General features: G+C 38.0%; 1 long non-coding RNA gene across 3 annotated transcripts in view; it reads right to left on the bottom strand.

The window, feature by feature from the left end:
* The window catches only part of LOC109301746, a 138586-nt gene extending 126828 nt beyond the window's left edge, over positions 1 to 11758 (bottom strand). For 2 of the 3 annotated variants that reach the window (XR_002098598.1, XR_002098599.1), the window contains exons 1-2: positions 11301 to 11758; positions 10071 to 10376 (exon numbers count right to left, since the gene is read on the bottom strand). This is a non-coding gene — a long non-coding RNA (uncharacterized LOC109301746). Of the gene's footprint in view, positions 1 to 10070; positions 10377 to 11113; positions 11246 to 11300 lie in introns of those variants that run through there. The other variant, XR_002098600.1, reaches the window with a different exon arrangement.
* Positions 11759 to 11969: the final 211 nt, after the last annotated feature.

Here is an 11969-nt window from a genome sequence, read left to right as displayed (position 1 = left end):
AAAACCAGCTTTTTGGTTTTGAAAAATATTTTCTTTGTTTAGCCTTTTTTCTCAGCAAACAGCAGCAAAAAGCTCAGGAAAGGTATCTGCATTCACTTATTTTCTTTTTTTCGGTTTAAACCTTGAAACAGAGGTTTTTCAATAGAATATTTTTTTCTGGAAAGGCCACAACTTGATGTATATATTTGGAAATCAAATTATTTAGAATTATGAACATGCCATCAAAATAAGCCATTTTGAAATGCACTGCCAGCTCTCAAAGCAGATTGTATGTGAAAAATTGAATAACACTTGGCTTGAGAGCGTAAAAGTCAGTAAAACCTAAACACTAGGGACTGTTTCATTTTATTTTCCTCAAAATATAAATCCATCTCAACATGATATTTAAAGCTGTTCATCGTGTGGACCTTTTCATGAGTGAATATTCATTGATTTTTATCAAAACCACATTCTACTAGGTAACCACCAGGTGGTGCCCTTAGTTTATGGACATCTGTCTATTCACTTCCAAAGATACAGCTAGATAAATAATATTGGAGCAAGAATTGTGTTTCAGACAGAGAATTTAACACCCACAGATCAAAAAACGTAAAGCTTTTACCTGCACTGGTACAATAAACCTGGCTTTAAGAGCCTTGTTACTACTAGATTTAATAGCATACCCATTTTTTTTCTATTTACAACCCTTGCACACCAAAGACAGAAAATAATATTGTTGTGTAGGCCATAAATAGTGTTGCTGCAGACCTATTTTATACAGGGCAAACTGCACACAGGCTCTCGACTGTTAGCATATTTCTGTTTCATCAGCGGTTGCCGAAATGCTGTGAGCCTCTGCCTTCTCAAGTCTAGTGCAGCAGTGTACCTGAGACATAAGGAATTATTTTTGCACAGACAAAAGATGGTGCTAATTTTCTTGTGGATAATTAGTGACAATTCCCATTTCAGTTATGATTTGTCTAGTTTTCCTTCTATTCCACTCTTTGAAATCTAGCTAGTAATAGCCTAGAGACAGTTTGCTATGTCTCCAATTTAGCCACCAAAAGCAGCTATTCATATGTGTGTGTATGCATATATACATATGTGTGTGTGTGTAAATATATATATATTTTTAAAATTTGGCTAAGTTGCTCATGAAAGACATTGACAATCTAAAAATTAATTCCTTTATTCACATGTGCACATAGCTGCAGAATGAGCTAACTCACAGTACCTTGCCAATGACCTCAACCTTGATCTAGAGGGACCATTTCTTCACAAGAAGAACATTTATTCTCAATATAAACCAGTCCTGGGACTGTGTGATATGTAATGGTACAAATACACACATACATACTAACTTGATGTGATTTTTGTATTACCATTTGGGCTTGATATAACACAATTATTTCTGGGTGACTTTAAATAATGGTTTCTTCTTTCTAAATCTCACACAGGAAATGTGGGCAATATTAGGGCAATGGAAGGTAGGCAATATGTATCAGCATATATATACAAAACCAAACAAGGTCACAAAAAAGCTTCCTTATTTTTGCTGATAACAGATTCCATAATGATCACACAAGTCTGTTACATGTCCTTGTTCATGAATATAATAGTAATTTGCCTGTCCTTGTTCATGAATAGCATAGTAACCACCATTTTGCTGTCCACTCACAACAGCAGTAAAATGGTGGTACAACAGAGAGTTAACACATCAAGCTAAGTCAAGGGTTTCTTAACTTACATTAATTTCATGTATAATTCGAATCTAGAACATATTTTTGCTTGTTTATGAAATGACAATAGATATGAGATTAGAAAAAAAGGCCAAGGTGTGAGGGGAAAAAAATAGATGTGCCTCAGAAAAATACACAGGGTAAAAATTAACTTTGATAATAAGGGAAACACAGTATCTATTCATTTGAAAGGACCACCCCCATGAAATATTTTAATAATTACTGTCAGGTGTATTCTAGTTTGAGAGCACATACCTTTAAGAAAATGCAGTCACACAGCACAATATGCTGCAGAAGTTAGTGAAGGATTTTTAAAAATAGAACCAGATTTTAGAAATAAGTATATCCAATTCTGAGCAGTGCCAAATCATTACTGCAAATGGTGCACCTTTGTTTGATAAAGTATGCTGCTTTGGCAATTTTGAAGGATAGCTATTCTCATTTTAATAGGGTTCTGCTTACTGTATGTACACTTAGAGATGTAATGAATGTTAACTATTTACATGTGAGGAAAGGGAAATTTAGTAATTAGGAAAGCTGCAAGCTCCATTTGTGTGTGGGTCAGATTCTTCCTTTGGAGCCTGTGCTGCAGAAAATGTGTGAGAGTGAACCAATATTGTTGGAGCCCTTTTGTAATATGGAACCTAGTCCACCAGGGGCTGACCTGAAACTAATAATATTGTTTCTTGGGACCAAGTATCAATGAAAGAAAGCCTGGTAGTTCACTCCTTAGCTTATGCCAGTAGCTTTGTTGAGCTGTTGAAGTTTTTGTCTTTAAAACACAACATAATCCACAACGTTAGGTTCACCGTGACAAAGGAACTAAATGTAATTTTCCTGTGACCTGGTAGTTGTTTAAAGCTCTCATTTGCACAATGCCATTTGAATACAAAACTAAGGGGGAAGTTTTAGGTTGTACTTTTTTCCTGTGATGTTTTATTTTAAACAATTCATTTATTTGGTATTAAATAGGTCTCCTTACAATATTGAAGGCAGTTCTGTGTCTTGACGTGCATTAATATTCATTGGACTATGTAAGTTAAACAAGAACAGTTTGTTAGCCTAATAAATCTAGGATTCTGGCCAAGAAATAAATGTGGTGTCAATAACCCATTAGCCAGATAATAGAAATGGAATTATGTGATTATTTCGTCAAAAAATTAGGTTTCATGTTTTTAATTGGCATCATATCCTGTTGAGAGTCTGTTGGGTTTAAATCACAGTCCACCATGTTAGACTGAGAAGAAAGCCAAATAATAAATCCTTTCATCCAGTGGCTTGTAGGTTTTATGTGTAGCCCTAATTTCTGTTAAAATACTTCCAAGGAAAGACAACGGGAAACAGTAAACATGGCAACACCACAAAAATAATTTTCTGATGCACTATTTCTGTCAGTGTTCAAAGAATAAGTTGTACAGCCTGGAAAGGAAACTGCTGTATCATTAAAACCCATGCAGGCTAAAACAGCTACTCTTTTGTAAAATGACCCCCTTCCCAACTATTTCTCATAAATCTTGTTTCAAACTAGGCTAAAGCCATGGCTTGACTTTGCCTCTTGCATTAATGGTTTGAAACTGTTGTGCATCACAGTTCTGCGTTCAAAGGGAATCAAGAGTATTTAAAAACAACTTCTGGTGCAGGATGCAATTATAACTGACAACCAGATGTCTGCCCTGTCTGGCACAACAAGCCTAGCAGAGATTGCAAATGGTCTTGAGACCCTTGGATCTAAACAGTGCATCTAAGTGACTGATATACAGATAAACAACAATACCACAAATCACTGACACAAATTAAGGAGTTGCTAGTACTGATAAAGATTTTAGATGTCAGGAAGCAGCTGACCCTTCCACCCATGCCCCTCTACTTTTTACTGTGCAAAAAACAAAGCATGTTAGTAAAAAAAAGTATGTTTATAAATCCACTGCCAAAAGTTCATCTCATAAAGAAGATCCCAAGAGTAAGTGTTTAGATTACAAAGACTAAATGGGGTCTAGTGAGAGGTATTTGATACTTTGATTAAATTACATAGGTCTGGAACATTTGTATCAATCTCTATATTACCCTTAGGTTTCTTTGCCAATTAAGTATTATCTACTGAAAGCATTTAATAGTGCTTTTATATCCTAAAATTAAAAAAGAACTTCATCTAGCTGCAATCTGATTTAATTACTAAGCAATCCTAAGTACAAATGATGCTGGTTTAATATCAAAGTGCTTTTCTAATGGGAGTTCTGGCAATTTATTAGAGATTTCTGTATCTTTCCACAGCACCTACTCTACGTATTTCCTGTGTGCCTCCCCCACCCCCTGGCACATACACAGTAAATGTATGCATGTTAATACACAGATAGCCATGACTAGTTTTTACCAAACCACACATTTTGGGAATTAGCTAACGCTGCATATCTTTATATCAACATTTTTCTATATACTATTCTATCTTGGGCCAATCCAAGCTGAACAGAAGTCAATGAAGCATTCTGATTGATTTCCATGGGCACTGGGTTAGGCCCTTACTGATTCTGATGACATCCTTGTATGCTGTTAAACTAACATGCATGTAATGTATCAGCGTATTACACTGTACACAATAGCAGAACAAATTTTGGGCAGTCATAGATCAAAAACAGGTGTAGCAGACATGAAAACAGTATAAACTAAACACAAGCTACTTTGTCATGAAATAAACCTTTGCATGGATAATTATTTTTCAGCTTTTAAAAATACTCTTCTTACTGTGATATTGCTACTGTCCTTTTTAAGGAATACCTTATTGATGAAATATTTCTCTCCTTTGAGCACTCTCATTTTTTGTAGTAGATAGCTGTTTTAAAAATGTGAATGCAACAAGAATCGAGAGCAGGCAAAGAACCTCAAGGAAACATACTTCCTTTACACCCCAAAGAAGAAATTCCCCGCATCATTTTATCACAGGTCTTCAGTACATCACAAAGACAGGTCTATGCAGTATAATTCAAATGAAAGATAAGGGGCTCCATATTACAAAAGATATCACCAGTGATGGGTAAATTCCAAGTTTGAAAGGGGCCCCTATTCCAAATATCAGACTTGAAGGATTTAGTATCTTGAAACATTTTTCAGGTCGATGCAATGATATTGTGACAAAAAGATGTCACTTAAATCAGAGCAACCCGATGTGCAAACTTGAACTGTTGGACAAATTGCCAACAGTGTTATTCATAAAAAAAACACGTCAGGTGGTCTAAGAACCAATCCAAACCTTTTTGCACCCCTTCAACCATATTAGTTTTAAGGTTTGCAAAAGACTGATTATGGAACCTCTCCATGAAGATAGAGCCTCTATTCTTTTCCGTTAGCAATCTCACTTTCCAGTATGACCCCCTATGTAACAGCCTCCTGCAAACACCAAACCATGCCCTATCAGTTTGTCTTTCTTGGGTTTTTGTTGTTTGTTTTTTCTTTTTTGTGGGGGGGGGTTGGGGGGATGTGTTGATTTTTTGTCTGTGTGTGTGCGGACTGAGTGTGGGGTTTAGCATAGTGTCTAATAACCCTAGAATCTCCTCTGCTATGTTGGACAACCTGCACAAAATGGAGTTGTTTAAGCCCAAGACTGGGTATTTGGATAAAGCATTTGGGAACTAGCAAAAAGCCTTAACATGAGAAAGCTCGAGCTTCTTCCCCCAAGAAAGCAACTGTGGTGGGGGAGGGAAGACAGGGGTGGGGATTCTGCTGCAGTGCAACCCAATTGAAGCATACAGATTTCAGTTTTCTTTTAATAAGAAAAGGAGTTGCAGGTGTGGGAAAGAGGAGAAGAGAGTAGTAAGACGGGAAAGGTTTGATCTCTCAGAGACAGAAGCCTGAGGTAAAGGCAACTGCAGGAAGGACCTGGGATCTAGTGATGACTGTACTCTATGGCCAGCATCAAAGTCTGGGTAATAATTCAGTCTGCATGTAAGCTTATGGCAGCTTCTTTGAATCAAGTCAACCTCTGAAATCATGCTGGGTTTTCCTTATTACCACCCATTATTCTTCTATCAAGCTGACTATTATTCTAGGTATGTTTGTCACAGAACCCCAAGACAGAGCTTCCGTTCGGTGTAGTACATTTCACATTTATTTTTATGCTTTTAAAATTATCATGATTATTATGTGGTATTATGTACAGGTATGTTTGAGGAAAATTTTGTTGACATTACAGAGTTTTAAAATCCTATGGCAAACATTATATCAACTGTGATTGGTTATTTTAGCTAGTGTAATTCTATCAGGTGCTATGGTCCTGAGGTTTACCACACCAAAGTCAGTAGCCTGCATCAGGAAAGCAGCACTTAGCAACAGATCAAGATGTAGAAAAAGAGTATAAGGAACATTGGATATGCCTCTCCTTATCCCTTAAGACCAGTGAGGGGGGTGTGAGAGACTGACAGACAAACTATGAAGACAGTGTAGAATCATAGAAAAAGAGCATAGTATAAATAATCCTGTGTATAGCCTTCTGCCCCAAGGAAATTTAATAAGAAAGGTGCACTAAAATTGCTTGTATTCTTCATTGCATAAGAATACTGGACAACATATGCCTTAACCAAAACCACAGTGACAAGGCAAGATAGGTAGTCCAGATACTATACTATACTTGAAGTCACAGTACTGTTTCTGGTTTAGGCATAACACTACCTTAGTCAGAAGATAATTTTCTACACAGGCCTGGCAATTGCATTGCATTAGTCCATGCTTTACCATTTGCATACTTAATACAACTGCTGTGGTTATTACTGGCATCCACATAAGTATGAGGCAAGGTGTGAAATAGATGGCAGGCTGGCATTACCCTCCTGCACACAACCCAGTGCTTTACATAAGCTTGGGCTTATCCCAGCAATGCATCCTGTGCAGGAGATGAAGGCAGCTTGCTATGGGAGACTGCACCCCTATTTCACACAGAAAGAAAAGATGGTCTAGGATTTAGTGTGCTAGTTAGGGATGTGGAAAATCTGGGTTCAGCTCCTGCTTCACTAGAGGCCTCCAAAGTGCTCTAGGCATTTAGACTGAAGAAGCAGACAGGTGCCTTGTGGGATTCGCTGATAATTAGGCATCTAGTAAGATTTTTAAAAGCACACATTTGCTTCTTTAGAGACCTAAATATCTCTGGAAATCCAGCCCTCCATGCCTTGGTTCACTCACTGTAACATAGATTAAAGCCGAACTGTCCACCTGGCAGCATGGGAGGGTTTAATGTGTGGTCCCTGGGCACCCACCCAGCCACCGCTCCCCCTATTGCTCTGCCTGCTGCTCTAGTCAGTCTCAAAGCTTCCCCTCCCTCCTTCGGCTTTTGTTTCCTGCTCCCAGCCTATAGAGCTAAGGGAATTTGTGGCTCCAGTATTGTCCAGTATTCTTATGCACTGAGCGTAATATGAGCAGTTTTAATTCACACTCTTTGAGTGCACCTTTCTTATCAAGTTCCCTTGGGGCAGAAGGCTATATAGAGGATTATCTGTACTATCCTCCTTTTCTATGATACTACACTACCTGAAGTAGGCCCCACCTGTGCACAAGTAGCAGTGCAGGGGGTGGGGCTGCCCACATGTGGTGCAATGGGTTGGGTGGGGGAGTAGCCCAGAGGGCCGTGGCTCACACTAGTGCAGTCCCCAGGGCAAGTGGTCACTGCTGGTGCAAACTGTGTGATGTGAGGCCTCCAGCCACTTGGGCAGCTCTGGATTAAAGCATTTTTTTACCTGACAGGGGGTGTAAGGATAAATGCATTCAAGGCTGAGGAGTTCAGATATCCCATGGCCTACATTACCAACTCTGTCCCTGTCTCTTCAGCCATGGGCAGTTTGCCTAAGCAACTCAGGGATTGATACTGTTACCTGACTGTCCCAGGGGCTGTCATGAATAAGGACTTGCCCTTTACTTTTATTTACCTGCCATGTCTACAGAGTTTCCATACAGGACTTTGTGAGCATAGAAGCACCTATTAAGCAGTATTTTGACAACCCCTAATCCCTAACTTATCAGTTGGATGAAGAAAGCAATTTAATAGAACTTTTCAATACAGGGTAGAAGAAGGCGCTGAAATTACACATATTTTATTGTAATTGTTTACACTTCCTAGAGCTAAAGATAGCCCCTTTGGATCTCTGTAGTAACTGAGTGGTGTGCTTCCAAGGCGATCATATTAGACTCTGTTCCTCCCTGTGGTCTAGTACTACTGTTACCATAAATAAAGTGGTCTCCATAAACTAGTGGGAAACAGACTGTAAATAAAAGTTAGCTTTTTGCTGAAAACTAGCAATGGGCTATATATAGTACAAATAAAGGAATGAAAAGTGGAGCCAGGCTGAAATAATAAACAAGCAAAACTAGTTATTAGAAGCATTGCTTGTCTTAAGAATATACAGGAGTATCAGACTCAAACTACATTAGATTATAAATGATAACCATATCCCCAGGCAAAAAGTAAATTGCAACCTCTACCTTGAGAGTCAGAGAAGCTATCTCTTAGCAAGAAAACCCACAGACTGAGCTACTATTTACTGCTTATGAGGGATAACTGGGACTTTGCCCAAGCCCATTCATCAGGGAAGACTGGGAGTGTTTACTCCTACCTTAAACTGGAGGTTCAGAAAAAAATCCAAGAAACCATAGTAGTGTTAAATGCTTAATTGATTACATAGTCTATAGCTATTAAAAGTCTATGGCTCATTCCCCATCTAATTTCACGTATTTGACTCTCTTCTCAGAAAAGTTTTTATACAGTACTTCTACATGTTTGTTTTTGACAAATGGTATGCAGCTAGCACTAGTTGATTGGCATGTATGCATTAAACTATACATCTAGACCTTACACTAGCTTGTTACTACATATTTTTAGATGCATGTTGTCACTTTCTGTATGCATTTTGTCCTAGTATATCAACTTCAAGTTCTATCTCCATATGGGGATGAGGGGGCAGGAAGGAAAAAGACCAGGGCTGTGTGTGTGAGAGTGGTTTCTCAATTTGGTGGCAAAACTAAACAACAACAACAAAAATACGGTTTACACAAACTCTTAAGACCCCCTCCCCACCATTTTTGGTGGATTAAAAATAACATTTTCACGTTTTTTTAAAAAAAAACCAAACGGCTAGATTAAAACATTGTGATACACAGTTTCTCTGTCTCTCCTAGCCCAATGATTAGCATATAAAGAAGCATACTTTCAATCAGAAATGTTCCCATAGAGAGAGAGAGACACTCTAAAACGTTCCTTACCCCAGGGTTTGGGCAGTCACTTGGGAAGTGGGAGACCTGGAAATGCAGTCCTTGAACTGAATCTGGCAGAGGGGGCTTTTAACCACTGTTTTTTCACATTCCACAGATAGTATCTCAGCTTTGACCTGCAATGTATTTGGAGCCAGCCTTTCTTCCCCATTGGTTTTATGAATAACACTAAGTCCCTGATTTTTTTCCCCCCATTTTTTCTTTGCACAAAACAGTGCGCTAAAGATTGGGTCAACTAAAATGGCATTTGTCAGCAAATAAGCTACTTGAGGGGAAAAAATGCCAGCCCTAAAACCGAGATCTAAAGTCTAACACTAATACCAGCAATTTTGTGATAAAGCCCTGAACAATAAATCTAAAGCCCAGTTTGCTTTCTGCGGCCTACATATTGCACACATTCCCTAGTTATCTTGACTCACTTGTAACAGGTATACATCAGCTATTATATACTTGATTTTAAGTTTACATACTTGATTTTGTGGGTTTATCATCATTCTCAACCAATATGTTTTCAAAGAGCTGACTATGATTCAGTCACACCATACCCATTACAATCAATAAACATTTTGCGGCTAAATCCCAAGTAACTCTTGAAAAACATGCTATCTTACTTAATCATAGATTTGTGGATTGATTTTCTTAGTTTATTATTTTTACAATTGTTAAAAGAAAGAAGTCACCATGGAAGTACATGTAAATATGTATATGATCAACTGTTTAACCAACTGTCATTATTTAGTCTAATAGTTTTATGGCAATTAATATTAATATCTAATTGTTAATTGCAATAATCTTTGTCCCACTGAATTCAATGGGACTAGGATATGAGCCATTAAAATGATTAATATCTATCTCTTCTATGCCCAGCATAGTATCAAATGCCTGAATAACGCACTATGGGCTAGGAGCTTGTAGACTTTTACCAGAAGACCTGGATTTGGTATGCTATTAAAAGGAAAAGGATAGCATCTTACCATGAACATATAACAAGCTATTGTTTGCAAAATGTAAATGCTAAAATGCCTCGGGATTGACCCTTGTGCAGGGCTCTCCTGCTGACATCAGCGGGAATTCCACGTCCATGATTTTTTGCTGACCTGGCCTTACTTGCTGTGACACTGGAAGTGGTGATAAGAGGCCTTTTACTCGGTTGGTATTCATCCTAGGTGAGCATGGGGTCGTCTGAAGGTTCCAGGGTCATGCTTCAGTCTTGAGTTATTCCACTGAAGCCATCCCTTTTCCAGTCATGGCATTTCAAAGTCCTGTTCACCCATTTCCAACATCACCTGGGGATCACATAGGTTGAACTGTCACTGAATTGCTTACCCTCCATTTCCTTTCTGTCTGTGATGATGGGACTCCATATTTGCTTCATCAGTCATTTTGTGGGATTTCAGAAGAAAATCCAAGACACTAGGAAAGGGTTAAATCAGTTAGATGCTTCATCACTTAAATCATTTCTATCTAGTTTACACCTTTATACTCAATGAGCTTTTCTTAGAATCTGTCTGTTTCAATGAAAAGCTGAAAACTTCTGTTGTAAGTCTAAGAGTTCCCAGTCCATCATGCCTTTCACCACATCATTCCATACTGCAGGTTTCCAATTTGATGGTTGTTAAAGGTTTAAAAGTTTAATTTGACCTTGACCTGCAAACAAATGATTTACAGTAGATGATATTGTTCTGGGAAAACTGAACTGTCTTGAAGCAAAACTGTATTAGATGATTTATTTTACATATACTGGGGCAGGTTGATATATTTACTGAGTAGTTTAACTCTTCCAGAAGCCCCATTGATTTCAGAAGCTCTGCTGCAAGAGTAAGGAATCACACAATATGAATAAAGGTATCAGAATTTCACCTCTTACTGCTGTTATGGTAACATAAACCCTTTGATCCCCTCTGCTCACAATGGCTTACAAAATCATGTCAATCATCAAAATATATTTTTGAAACAAATGATTTAGGCATTAAAAAAAATCCTGTTAACTGACAGTATCATGAACTAACTTGGAATAGCATAAATATGTTTGTGCTAGAAAAAAAAATGCTGTACATTTTAATATGTAATACATTTTAGCTCCAGGCTTTCAAGGGGCTATTTAAACCTAAAGGGAATAAAACAATTAATTCTGAAATTATGAAAAATACCTTGCTGGTGTCCCTGTGAAGCAAAAAGTTTAGAGCAGTGTGTGTTAGAGAGACAACACGGGCATTTAAGTGTTTCTTGTGCTGCTGGTCCCTTTTATCTTATTTGGCATGCTCTTTAGGAAACAGCAGAGAAAGAAAAATATGAAATTGAACACAGCAAATTTAATTATAAAACAAAGCCACCCACCTTGCTTTCAGGGTCAGGAAGTATAATCGCCTCCTTTTGACGCAAGAATGAGTTTAACAACATATGTTAAATGAACAATTATTTAAAATAAAAGGAAATGACCTTAAAAACAGCTGCAGTATCTCAGGCTATAGTACTGAGAGCAGTGCAGAAAAACAGCCCATTGTGATACTCAGACACATACACAAATCAGAGTTCTCCAGCAACTGTACCCATTCAAAAACAAAAACAAAAAGCAATCATTTCAGAGACTACAGCAAGACATCTTGCTCTGTATTGGATCTCTGTATCATATTCTCTTGTTTTTTTCAGCAGCAGCGGCAGGAGCAGATCCTAACACTAAAAGCACTGTTAGCTGCAAATGGTACTATAAAAGTGGATTTTTCAATAAATGGTATTTTTAATGAAGGATGCAAGCAGTAGAAAGATGGAGCAAGCACACCAGCATTAAATGCACACCTAAGAAGAATAAAAAGAAAACAGCATTTTGCAACAGGATAAATTCATTTTTATTGAAAGAGCCAGGAGTCACATGACCAAGCATCTAGCCTTTAGGATAGCAACAGAACTAGCTTGAAACGGTAAAGAAATTAACCAGGTCTGCCTCCTCCTTCCACCAAGCCTTTTAGCCTGTCGACGCGTTGCCTTTCCTATCCTTCACAGCGCATC

Source organism: Gavialis gangeticus, unplaced genomic scaffold (assembly GCF_001723915.1).
Source record: "Gavialis gangeticus isolate Ggan-Ray unplaced genomic scaffold, GavGan_comp1, whole genome shotgun sequence".
NCBI classification, from domain to species: Eukaryota; Metazoa; Chordata; order Crocodylia; family Gavialidae; genus Gavialis; species Gavialis gangeticus.
This window is presented reverse-complemented; position numbering and strand designations above follow the sequence as displayed.